Below are 10,955 nucleotides of genomic sequence, written 5' to 3' on the forward strand. Positions count from 1 at the left end.
GTAAAAAATCAATGAAATAGTTTTTTTTTAAAAATCTGATGAACAGAGTAAACTGGTGAATATAATAGAACCAGGGGCATGGAAAGGGAGTGGACTGACAATTCTTGGGGGGAAAGGGGTGTAGGGGTGCAGGAAGAGACTGGACAAAAATCGTACACCTATGTATAAGGACAGTGGGAGGGTTAAGGGCAGAGGATGGGGTGGGAACTGGGTGGAGGAGAGCTATGCGGGGCGGGGAGAGGAACTACTGTAATAATTTGAACAATAAAGATTTAACTAAAAAAAAAGCATAGTGACTAATCACAAAAACAATATGTAATTATATATGTGTTTTCCGATGGTCTTCGGCGACCTCTGTGAAAGGGTCATTTGACCCCCAAAGGGTCGAGACCCACAAGTTGAAAACCGCTGTCCTAAGCTCTAAAGCAAGCATGTCAAACTCAAAGGCTAACACGAGCCAAATAAACAAGGTTTAAGTTTATGTGGGCCACAGAAAAAAACAAAATCTCCAATTTTCATAGAAATGTAGGTTTATTTCAATAGAGACATGCTGAATTCAAAGGGCTGAAATAAATGAGTAACCATTAACATAAAATAATAGAACATTTTAATAAAAATTAATATCTTTTCTTGAACATTAACTTACCAGACACTGAATGGCTGCACAAATTTATAAGCGTAACGCAAATAAACCTATTTTTCTTGTTTTCCAAAAGTGAAATATTTCCTGATGCACACTCTAAACAAGTCAGTCCAAGACTAATGATGTGGCAATTGGCTGCTAAAATATTCACTGCTAGTATTAGTGGAGAGAAATGGTACACCTGTGCGTAAGGTGCGAAAGGGAAATAAATGCAACACGATTATAGTAATCAGTCATTAGTGAATGTTGTAGTCCATTATTAATAACTAGAGGCCGGGTGCACAAAATTTGTGCAAGAGTAGGCCTTCCTTCCCCCAGCTGCCAGCACCTGCTTCCCTCCTGCACCCAGGAGCTGGGCTTCCCTCGAAGCCCTGGCTTCATCCGGAAAGACGTCCAATCTAATTAGCATATCATGCTTTTATCATTATAGATAATGTATAACAGGTTATTGTAAAAATTAAGTTATGAAATTTTTATTAAAACATTTATTAATGGTTTCTTACATACCATTATATTGGCTGGGCCTCAAAAATATTTGATTTGAGTTTGACATGCTTGGGCAAACTTTTTGACTCGAGGGCCACAATGGGTTCTTCAACTGGACCGGAGGGCCGGAACAAAAGCATGGACGGAGTATTTGGGTGACCTAATATAAATTCAAAGTAAACATCATTACATAAAAGGGTACGGTCTTTTTTTTTTTTTAGTTTTATTCATTTCAAACGGGCCAGATCCGGCTCACGGTCCGTAGTTTGCCCATGGCTGCTCTAGAAGGCCAAGACTAGTGGGAGAGAGGAGTCATAGACAGTAAACCTCAGTCCCAGCAACAGAGTCATGACAAAATCCACAAGGTGACATAAGAGAGAAAGTCTTTGTAAGTTCTCCCTATCCACAGGGAACCAACTTTAGAAGACAACAGCATCCCACAATGACCAGGAAAGATTGCTCTTTCCCCTAACCCCTTCTCCTGTGCCAAACCCTTGGGGGGGCGGGGGGGGGCGGCTGCAGTGGGAGATGGCGACATAACCACGAAACGAGGTAACCGAGGACTGCCTGTAATTCCATTCACATCCCATAGTGACTGGAAGTAGTCAGATGATCCCCTTTCTGAAAGGGGAAAGGAAGTATCCTCCTGCCCAGAATGAGAAGAGAACCAGATATCAGGGAGCCCTGGTAATGTGTCCTAGATTTCCTAATTGCATCAACCCAGAGAAGACTAAAATAAAGTTCTCTAGACCAAGCATGTCAAACTCACGGCCCACAACGAATATTTTTTTAAAATATATTTTATTGATTTTTTACAGACAGGAAGGGAGAGGGATAGAGAGTTAGAAACATCAATCAGCTGCCTCCTGCACATCTCCTACTGGGAATGTGCCTGCAACCCAGGTCCATGCCCTTGACCGGAATCGAACCTGGGACCCTTCAGTCTGCAGGCCGACACTCTATCCACTGAGCCAAACCGGTTTTGGCCACAACGAATATTTTTGCAGCCCAGTCAATGTAATGGTATGTACAAAACATTTTAATAAAAATTTCATAACTTAAATTTTATAATAACCTGTTAGACATAATTATTAATAACAGACTACAACGTTCGCTTATGATTGATTACTATAATCGTGTTGCATTCATTTCCCTGACACGCCTTATGCGCAGGCGCACCATTTCTCTCCACTAATACTATGAGCGTATATTTTAGCAGCCGATTTCCACGTCAATTTTAGCCCTTTGTATTCAGCATGTCTTTATCGAAATAAACATACATTTCTATGAAAATTGAAGCTTTTGTTTTTTTTGCAGCCCACATAAACTTAAACCTTGTTTATTTGGCCCGTGTTAGCCTTTGGGTTTGACATGCTTGGTGTAGAGGTTCATCCCATGTATACAGTTCAGCCTCCTGGAGCCCTTTTCTCTCTGGGCACCCCTGTTGGGAAGGATCCTTTTTAAATTACTCCAGGTCACTTCCTTCTATTTATACTTGACCCACAGGGCAATGCGTGCATCTTTGCCCTGCTGGAAAGGGCCGTGCGGCTTATTCCTCATGCCACCCACCTTACTCCCACCCAGGATGGGTAGTCAGCTGATAGCTTGCTTTTGGACTTCATCAGGTGGAATTAGGACTTCAGTCCCTATAGACTTCCAAGCCCCAGGACACATAGCCAAACATTCTGAGATGCACTCGTGGAGGCCTCTGTCTCACATGGCCTTAGGCCAAGGGAATGCCTCCCTCTTTCTTCCTAGCCCATGGCTAACTCCCCAACACAATCCTCACTCTCTTATATAGACTCAATGTGGATGACTAGTAACGCTGGCCCGCTGATCTGTAATCTCTTCCCAGCTCTCTCTGAGGTGGATGAGGAAAAGGGCTACTTGGCTACTTTGCTTTCTGCTTTTGAAGCCTTTGCTGAAACGCCCAAGATAACCGGGAGAATCTAATTACTATCCTGCCACCACTGTTGTCTGTCACCAGTTCAAGAAACTCTTACTAGACTTGTAATGAAAATAATGAAAATGGGCTAAGGCTTTCCTAGACACACACACACACACACACACACACACACACACACACACACACACTGTAGCAGACATATAGCAATGACAAATAAACCTGATAAGAGAAGGTAGAGACCAAGGCTTTAAAATAAGATAAACGCCCTGTGACTATACTGAAGCCCCAAGACATCCTGAGCTTTGAAATAAGTCTCGAAGCAAAGGTAGCAGTCAGAGATTTGGCTCCTGTGGAAAGAGATGTAAGTGCCTTCCAGAAGGTGGAGGACCTGGGCAGGTTTTCAGCTTGAAGCCAAGGACACCCCAGCCACTACATGGGAGCTGAACAAAACTATTGCCAAACTTCTGCTTGGGGCTATGCCTTTATGGGAAGCGGTTTGCCAAGTGGGTGGGTGGACAAAAATGTTGACAATCTTTAGATGGGAACTGAGCATAGGCATTCCCTACTCAACAGCTGGAATGGCAATTCCCTGAGAGCACCCATGTTTCTGTACACCGTTAATAACCAACTAGAAAATATAACTTAGGTTAAAGACGGTAGATTGAATCCATGCATTTATCACTACTGAGTCTCTAAACTCCATTAAAATGACAAAGAGTTTTGTTTATCTTTTTTTAAGGTATAAACTAATATGTGCAACCTGGAAGTGTGAAGGAAATAATGCCCTGGGGAGTGCAATTTTGATCAATGGGAGACAGAAGCCAATATACTAGTAATTTGCCCCCACTTCTCCCCTGGTCTCACTTCTCTCAGGATGGTCTTGAGATGAAGTTTGTTTATTGAGGAAGCGGTCCCCAGATCCAGCAATCAGTTTAATGTAATGGCAGCCAGGATGATGAAACATCCTGTTGTTTCTCCTTTCTTTCCTGCTTTAGTCTCCTTGTCACTCTCACCTGCTCCCTGGACTCTCTAATAATAAAATGAGGTTCTGGTTTCTGGGGAACTGAGGCTAACACAACTAACAAGGCAAATTTGACTTCATGAAAATTAACAACTCTTGTTTATCAAAAGATACCATTAAGCCCTAGCTGGTTTGGCTCAGTGGACAGAGCGTTGGCCCAGGGACTGAAGGGTTCCGGGTTTCATCCCAGTCAAGGGGACATGCCGGGGTTGTGGGGTTGTGGGCTCAGTCCCCAATAGGGGTCATGCAGGAGGCAGCCAATCAATGATTCTCTCTCATCATTGATGTTTCTATCTCTCTCTCCCTCTCCCTTCCTCTCTGAATAAAATAATTTTAAAAATAAAAATAAACCCTTTCTGAAGAAAGTCCATTTTAAACTCATATCTCAAAATTTTTTCACAGGTAAGATGAAGTGAGCATCACTTAGTAAAAGAAACCAAGGGAAAGGCACCGTGAATGAAAACTAGCAAAAAATAAATAAATAAATAAATAAGTAGGAGAATCAGACGTTCAAAAACCTCAGATTTTGAAATTATCAGACCCAAAATATAAAATAAATATGTTTAACATGTAGAAATAAAGTAAAATAGGAGCTCTCAAACAAGAGTAATTAACAATGGAAACCCTACTCAGTGTCATAAGATTTTAAAAAATAAAATAATTGGAAAGGAAGAGATAAAACTTATTTGAACGTAACATGAATGTGTACGTGGAAAACACAAAATAATTTACATATCATAAATGTGGAGTATTTATTAAAGTCATTGATTATAAGATCAATATAGAAAAATTAATTATATTTCTAAATATAGCAATAAGCAATTAGAAGATGAAAAGTTTTTTGTTTGTTTGTTTGTTTTTATAGGAAGGGAGAGGGACAGAGAGATAAAAATATCAATGATGAGAGAGAGTCATTGATCGGCTGCCTCCTGCACGTCTCACACTGGGGATTGAGCTCACAACCCAGGCACATGCCCTGACCAGTAATCAAACTGTGACCTCCTGGTTCATAAGTCGATGCTCAACCACCAAGCCATGCTGCCCCAGTGAAGATGAAAAGTTTTTAAATGATGCCATTAACATTATCATAATAAAACACTAAACACTTAAAAGATGGGCAAGACCATTCAACTGAAAACTCAAGACATTGATAAAAGAAAGTTTAAAAGACCGAAATAAAGCTTAAGATTTATAAGAATTAATATTATAAAGATGTTAATTCAATGTAATTCCAATCACTATTCCTGAAAATTTATTTTGTGGACATTGTCAAGTTGATTCTAAGGTTTATATGGAAATGCAAAGACCCAAGAATATCTTAGACAATCTGGAAGAATAATGAAGTTATATCTTATACTTTCAGATATAAGACAACTTATAAAGCTACAGTACTTAAAGCAGCATGGTCAAGTATGAAGATAAACAAATAGACCAATGGAACAGAAAAGAGAATAACATACGTGTGGTCACCTGATTTACAACAAAATTGCCACTGCAATACAGTAGGAAAAGGATGAAGTTTTCAATAATTGGTGCTGAGTCACCAATAATTGGATGTCCATATAGGAATAAAAATAAAGAACCTTGATCCTCAGGCTAACACTATATACAAAAGTCAGTTCCAGATGAGTTTAAACCTAAGTGTGAAAAGTAAAATAATAAAGCTACTAGAAGACAAAATAGGAGATCTTGATGCTCTTGAAACATCTAGGAAGAATATAAATGATATGAGCTGAATTGTGTCCCTGCCCCCCAAATTTATATTGAGGCAGGATAGTAAGAAGCCAGGAAAATTCCTTCGCAAGTGGAATGGGGATACTGAAACAGACGGCTGATTCAAACTAGGCCCACCCATCACCCTGACTCGCCTGCCTCCTTCTCCCTTGCATGACCACCTCTTTAAGTATTAAGCCCTCAGGACAATGAGGTTCTGATCCAAATCAAATAATCTTAAGAACAAAGCCTCAGATCTGTTGACCACAAAGACAGAGTTTTGGTCAAATTGGATATAGCATCTAGGCCTCAGTTGTGCTTCAGCTCCAGGCCCAGAAAAACAGCAAAACCAGATGAAGTCATGCCATAGTTGGCATCAGGACCAGACGCAATGACCAATGACCCCCTACCCTAGTGCCAATCAATCAGTAAAGACCAAGACCCTGACCTTATATGCTCATTTTGATACATCAGCATAATAAAGGACATATCTGGAAAGCTGATGAATATCCTCCCCTGAGACCTTCTCTAAAATTTCTGCCTTTAGAAAACAAAGGACCCAGCAAGCTACTCCCTAGAGCACACCTGGGCCGTCCCCTCCCCACTTCTTTCCTCAGGCACATACCTTTGCTTTCTTTCTCCTGAGTTCTAGAGGTTCCCAGGAGACCTGCAACCAGGGGAGCAGCGGGCAGCAGCAGCTCCTCCCAAGCTAACCCTCTGAACCTGTCTCCAAGGGCCTTCCTTTTGCCTCTGTAACTTGTTTCCCGAGTCCAAGCTGACTCATTTCTCCTGCCTCCGTGCCTTTCTCTCTAAAAGGCCAAGGCAGCTCTCTGAGCAGCCCACCTGAATATTCTCTCCCAGAGCACTTTCATTTTGCACGCTAAATAAACTTCCTCTTGTGTTCTGAATTCCTTCTTTGTTGAACTCAAGTACCCAGAGCCCACATCGCTGCTAACAATATGTTGAAGCCTTAAACCTCAGTACTTTGTAATGTGACTGCATTTGGAGATAGGGCCTTTAAAGAGATATTTAAGTAAAAATGCTGTAGTTAGGCCGAAACCGGTTTGGCTTAGTGGATAGAGAGCCGGCTTGCGGACTGAAAGGTCCCAAGTTCGATTCCGGCCAAGGGCATGTACCTGGGTTGCGGGCACATCCCCAGTAGGAGATGTGCAGGAGGCAGCTGATCGATGTTTCTCTCTCATCGATGTTTCTAACTCTCTATCTCTCTCCCTTTCTCTCTGTGAAAAATCAATAAAATATATTTAAAAAAAAATGTTGTGGTTAGGGAGCCCCTAATCCAATATGACTGGTGTTCTTATAAAAAAAGGAGATTAAGACACAAAAGTTCAGCTTTTTAAAACATTTTTATTGATTGATTTGCAGAGAGGGGGAGAGGAAGAGAAGAAGGAGAGAGAGAGAGAGACCGACCAATTTGTTGTTCCACTTACTAATGCATTCATTGGTTGATTCTTGTCTGTGCCCTGATGAGGGGATCAAACGCACAACCTTGGCATATCGGGACAGTGCTCTAACCAACTTAGCTACCCAGTCAGAGTTATCGTCTTCATTAGTAATCAAAACACATCAGATAGTTTTTGTGATGATTACCAGAGACAAACATATCCAATAGTCTCAATACCAGATTCCTGTCTTTATACTCATTCTCTCCATAATTTCCTGTAATTGGCTTCTACCTTCACACTCGCCTGAAATTAGTGAGGTCACAGGACACCCCTCTGTATTCAAATATGAAGCCACTCATATTCTTTCTAGAACTTTCCAAGGCACTTGGCCCCTAACCTTTCCTTCCTCAAATGCTCCTCTCAGGTTTCTTCGAAGGCTCGTTCCCACTGCCCTGGACCATTTCTTGATCTCTTGACCAACCATTCTCCTCCCCTTTCCTTCCCTCTAGCAGCCATGACCAACTGTAAGTAGACATTTATTTTGGGGAGAAGGGATATGGAAGTGGAGGCTGCTCCGTATCTGAGAATTTTCCCACCTTATGAAATCCTTTATGCAGCAGACCTCACTGTAGAAGCCGAAAATGCCAGGTACTTGCTTTCCCCGCTCCCTTCTGCACCTGGTGCTGACACTAACCTTGGCTGGGCCAATCAGGTGCAGCTACCTTAGGCTTTTACTCTGGAGTTATTGGTGAAAAGAAGCAGTGTCAATAGAAGAGTGTTTCCGGCAGCAGCAACTCCCTGTTTCCATGGCAGCTGTGGTAACTGTGCGGAGCCCAGGTCCCCAGCCGGCCGATGTCAGTGATGTGAGGCCTGCCATCTAGTGGACAGCAGTGTCCTCACTAGACCCTGTTTATGGTTGAGCTGTGGTTATAGCTGTTTAGGCTCAGAGCCTAGGTCTCCAGTTTTCCCAGTGATTCTGTGAGCTATTTATAGCTTAACTTAAAATCAGAATCTATTTCCGTTGCTTGCAACTGAGAACTCTGACCAATATAGCATTTCAGAAAGCTGTCCTCAGTTCTCTTGTTTTCTATACCACCTAAGACCACACGTATACCTGTATTTTCTAAACTTCTATTGCATTATTAAAGAATCCATGCAGATTAGCACACTATCATTTGTTATGTTATACTTTAATTTTCCATTTTCATATATTTAATTACAGGTCCTCTTGTGTCTATAAATTATGTCTCTCCAACAATACCATGAACCAGCCTGACTGGCGTGACTCAGTGGTTGAGTGGCAACCTATGAACCAGGAGGTCATGGTTCCATTCCCAGTCAGGGCACATGCCTGGGTTGTGGGCTCTATCCCCAGTGAAAGGTGTGCAGGAGTCAGCCAATCAATGATTCTCATCATTGATGTGTCTACCTTTTTTGCTCCCTCTACCTTCTTCTCTGAAATCAATATAATCAATAAAATATATATATATATTTTAAATACCATGAACCATGAGAACGATTACATATGAAAGATGCTCTGGCTAGCTTTGCTCAGTGGTTAGAGCGTCCACCTTTGGACCAAAGGGTTTCGGATTCAATTCCCAGTCAAGGGCATGTACCTTGGTTGTGGGTTCACGTGTGGGAGGCAACCAATCGATGTGTCTCTCTCTCCATCCCCTTCCCTTCCTTCCACTCTCTTCGAAAAGCAATTTCTCTCTCTCACACACTCTGTCTGAAAATCAATGGAAAAAAATATCCTAGGGGAGGGTGGGAGTACGGGGGAGAGATCAACTAAAGGACTTGTATGCATGCATATAAGCATAAGCGATGAACGCAGACAACAGGGGGTGAGGGTGAGGGCAAGACTGGGGGGCTGAGGGGACAATTGGGGGGGATAAAGACACATTTGTAATACCTTAATCAATAAAAAGTTAAAAAATATATCCTTAGGTGAGGATTTTAAAAAAGAATGGAAATAACATAGCCTTACATACTTGATGGAAATGATGGGAATAAGAGAAATTGAAGATAGAGGGGTGAATGGCTGGCAGGCCCAATGTCCGTATTTGAGAGGAGAAAAGGTCTAGTACCCGATCAAAGAGTTGGCTTGGAAGCAGAGACAGACCACTTATAGCAGGGGAAGGGCAGGCAAAGCATAGGGGTACAGACTGTCAGTGGGTAGATGTGGTGGTGGGTGCTTTAATTTTCTCTCCGGATGAGGAAGCAATGTTATCAGTAGGGAATGATAAGGGAAGAAGGTGTAGGAGGTTGGAGCAGGTACGGAACAGTCATCCAGGACGGCAGTCTAGGGCACAAGGCAACTTTCCAAAAAGTTTACAGTATGGATAATTTTGAAAGAATCCGTTTCCAGATACTCAATTTTCAAATGCTATTTTCCTAAAATTGATCTTTTTTCCTAAAAAGAACGTTACCTTCCCAATCTCAATTGCCCTTCTCTCACTTTACAGAAGTCATACTTCCCACTCAGCCCAAATCTTAGCACATAATTAGGCAGTATAACATGGTAATTACGATTCTCAACACTGGGGCAAGATCGCCTTGAGCTGAATCTCAGCTTTGCTATTTACCTGCTCTGGTAGCCAGTCTCCAAGATGGCTCCCAAGGATCCTGAATCCTGATATTCATGCCCGTGAGTTGTTCTCTTCCTCACTGAATCAGGTCTGGTTTATATAATTAACTAGAGGCCCGGTGCATGAATTCATGCACGCGTGGGGTCCCTTGGCGTGGCCTAAAGGGGTTGGGCTGAAACCGGCAGTTCAACACTGCCTGCCGCTCCTGCCTGCTGCTCCCACTCATTCTGGCCCCACTGTGCCTGCCATGGGCTTGCACCCAGTCAGTCCCGATTGGGAGAGGCTCGCGCTGCCACAATGGTGCTCGCCAGCCGAGAGCCCTGTGTCTGGCACTCATCCTGCGCTGGTTGTCAGGAGCTACCTGGCAGCCGCTTTTATATCGTTTCTTCCTTGCAGAGCATCTAGGGAGGGGAAGCAGCCGCGGTGCCCAAGGCTGACTTCCAGGAGGTCGGCAGTGCTGTCGGGATTGTGCCTGGAGCGCCAGTCTGCCGGTGCCTGGCCCGTTCTCAGGAGATTGGACTTGCAGGACTACTGAGGGAGTGAGTGGCTGCTGCCGGCTGGTGGGCCACCGGGGACAGATCGGTTAGCTGAGCAGCACTCCCACTGTGGGAGTGAACTGACCACCAGGGGGCAGCTCCTGCATTGAGCATCTGCCCCCTGGTGATCAGTGTGTCATCATAGCGACCAGTAGTAACGGTCACTTAGGCTTTTCTATATATAGACTAGAGGCCCAGTGCAGGAAATTCGTGCATGGGGAGGGGTCCCTCAGCCTGGCCTGCACCGTCTCCAATCTGGACCCCTTGGGGGATGTCCAACTGCCTCTCACAATCCAGGACTGCTGGCTCCTAACCACTCACCTGCCTGCCTGCCTGGCTGATCGCCCCTAACTGCTCCCCTTCTGGCCTGATCATCCGGGTCCTGGGTGTCTGTGACCGGCCAGAGGAGGGAATCTTGGGTCCTGGGTGTGGGGCAAGGCAGAGGTGGTTAGGGGAGTGTGGCTTGTCCCTCTCCTGGGCTGCAGGTGCAGCTGCTGGCACCTGGAATGGCAGCCGCAGGCGCTGGCACCCAGGACCTCAGGGTGGGCGGCTTGTCCCTCTCCCAGGCTGCAGGCGTAGGTGCAGCCTCTGGTGCCCGAGACCACGGGGCAGGCAGCTTGTCCCTCTCCCGGGCCACAGCCTGGCTGGGGCCCCTT

This window comes from Myotis davidii, unplaced genomic scaffold, assembly GCF_000327345.1.
Source record: "Myotis davidii unplaced genomic scaffold, ASM32734v1 scaffold167, whole genome shotgun sequence".
Taxonomy (NCBI): Eukaryota; Metazoa; Chordata; class Mammalia; order Chiroptera; family Vespertilionidae; genus Myotis; species Myotis davidii.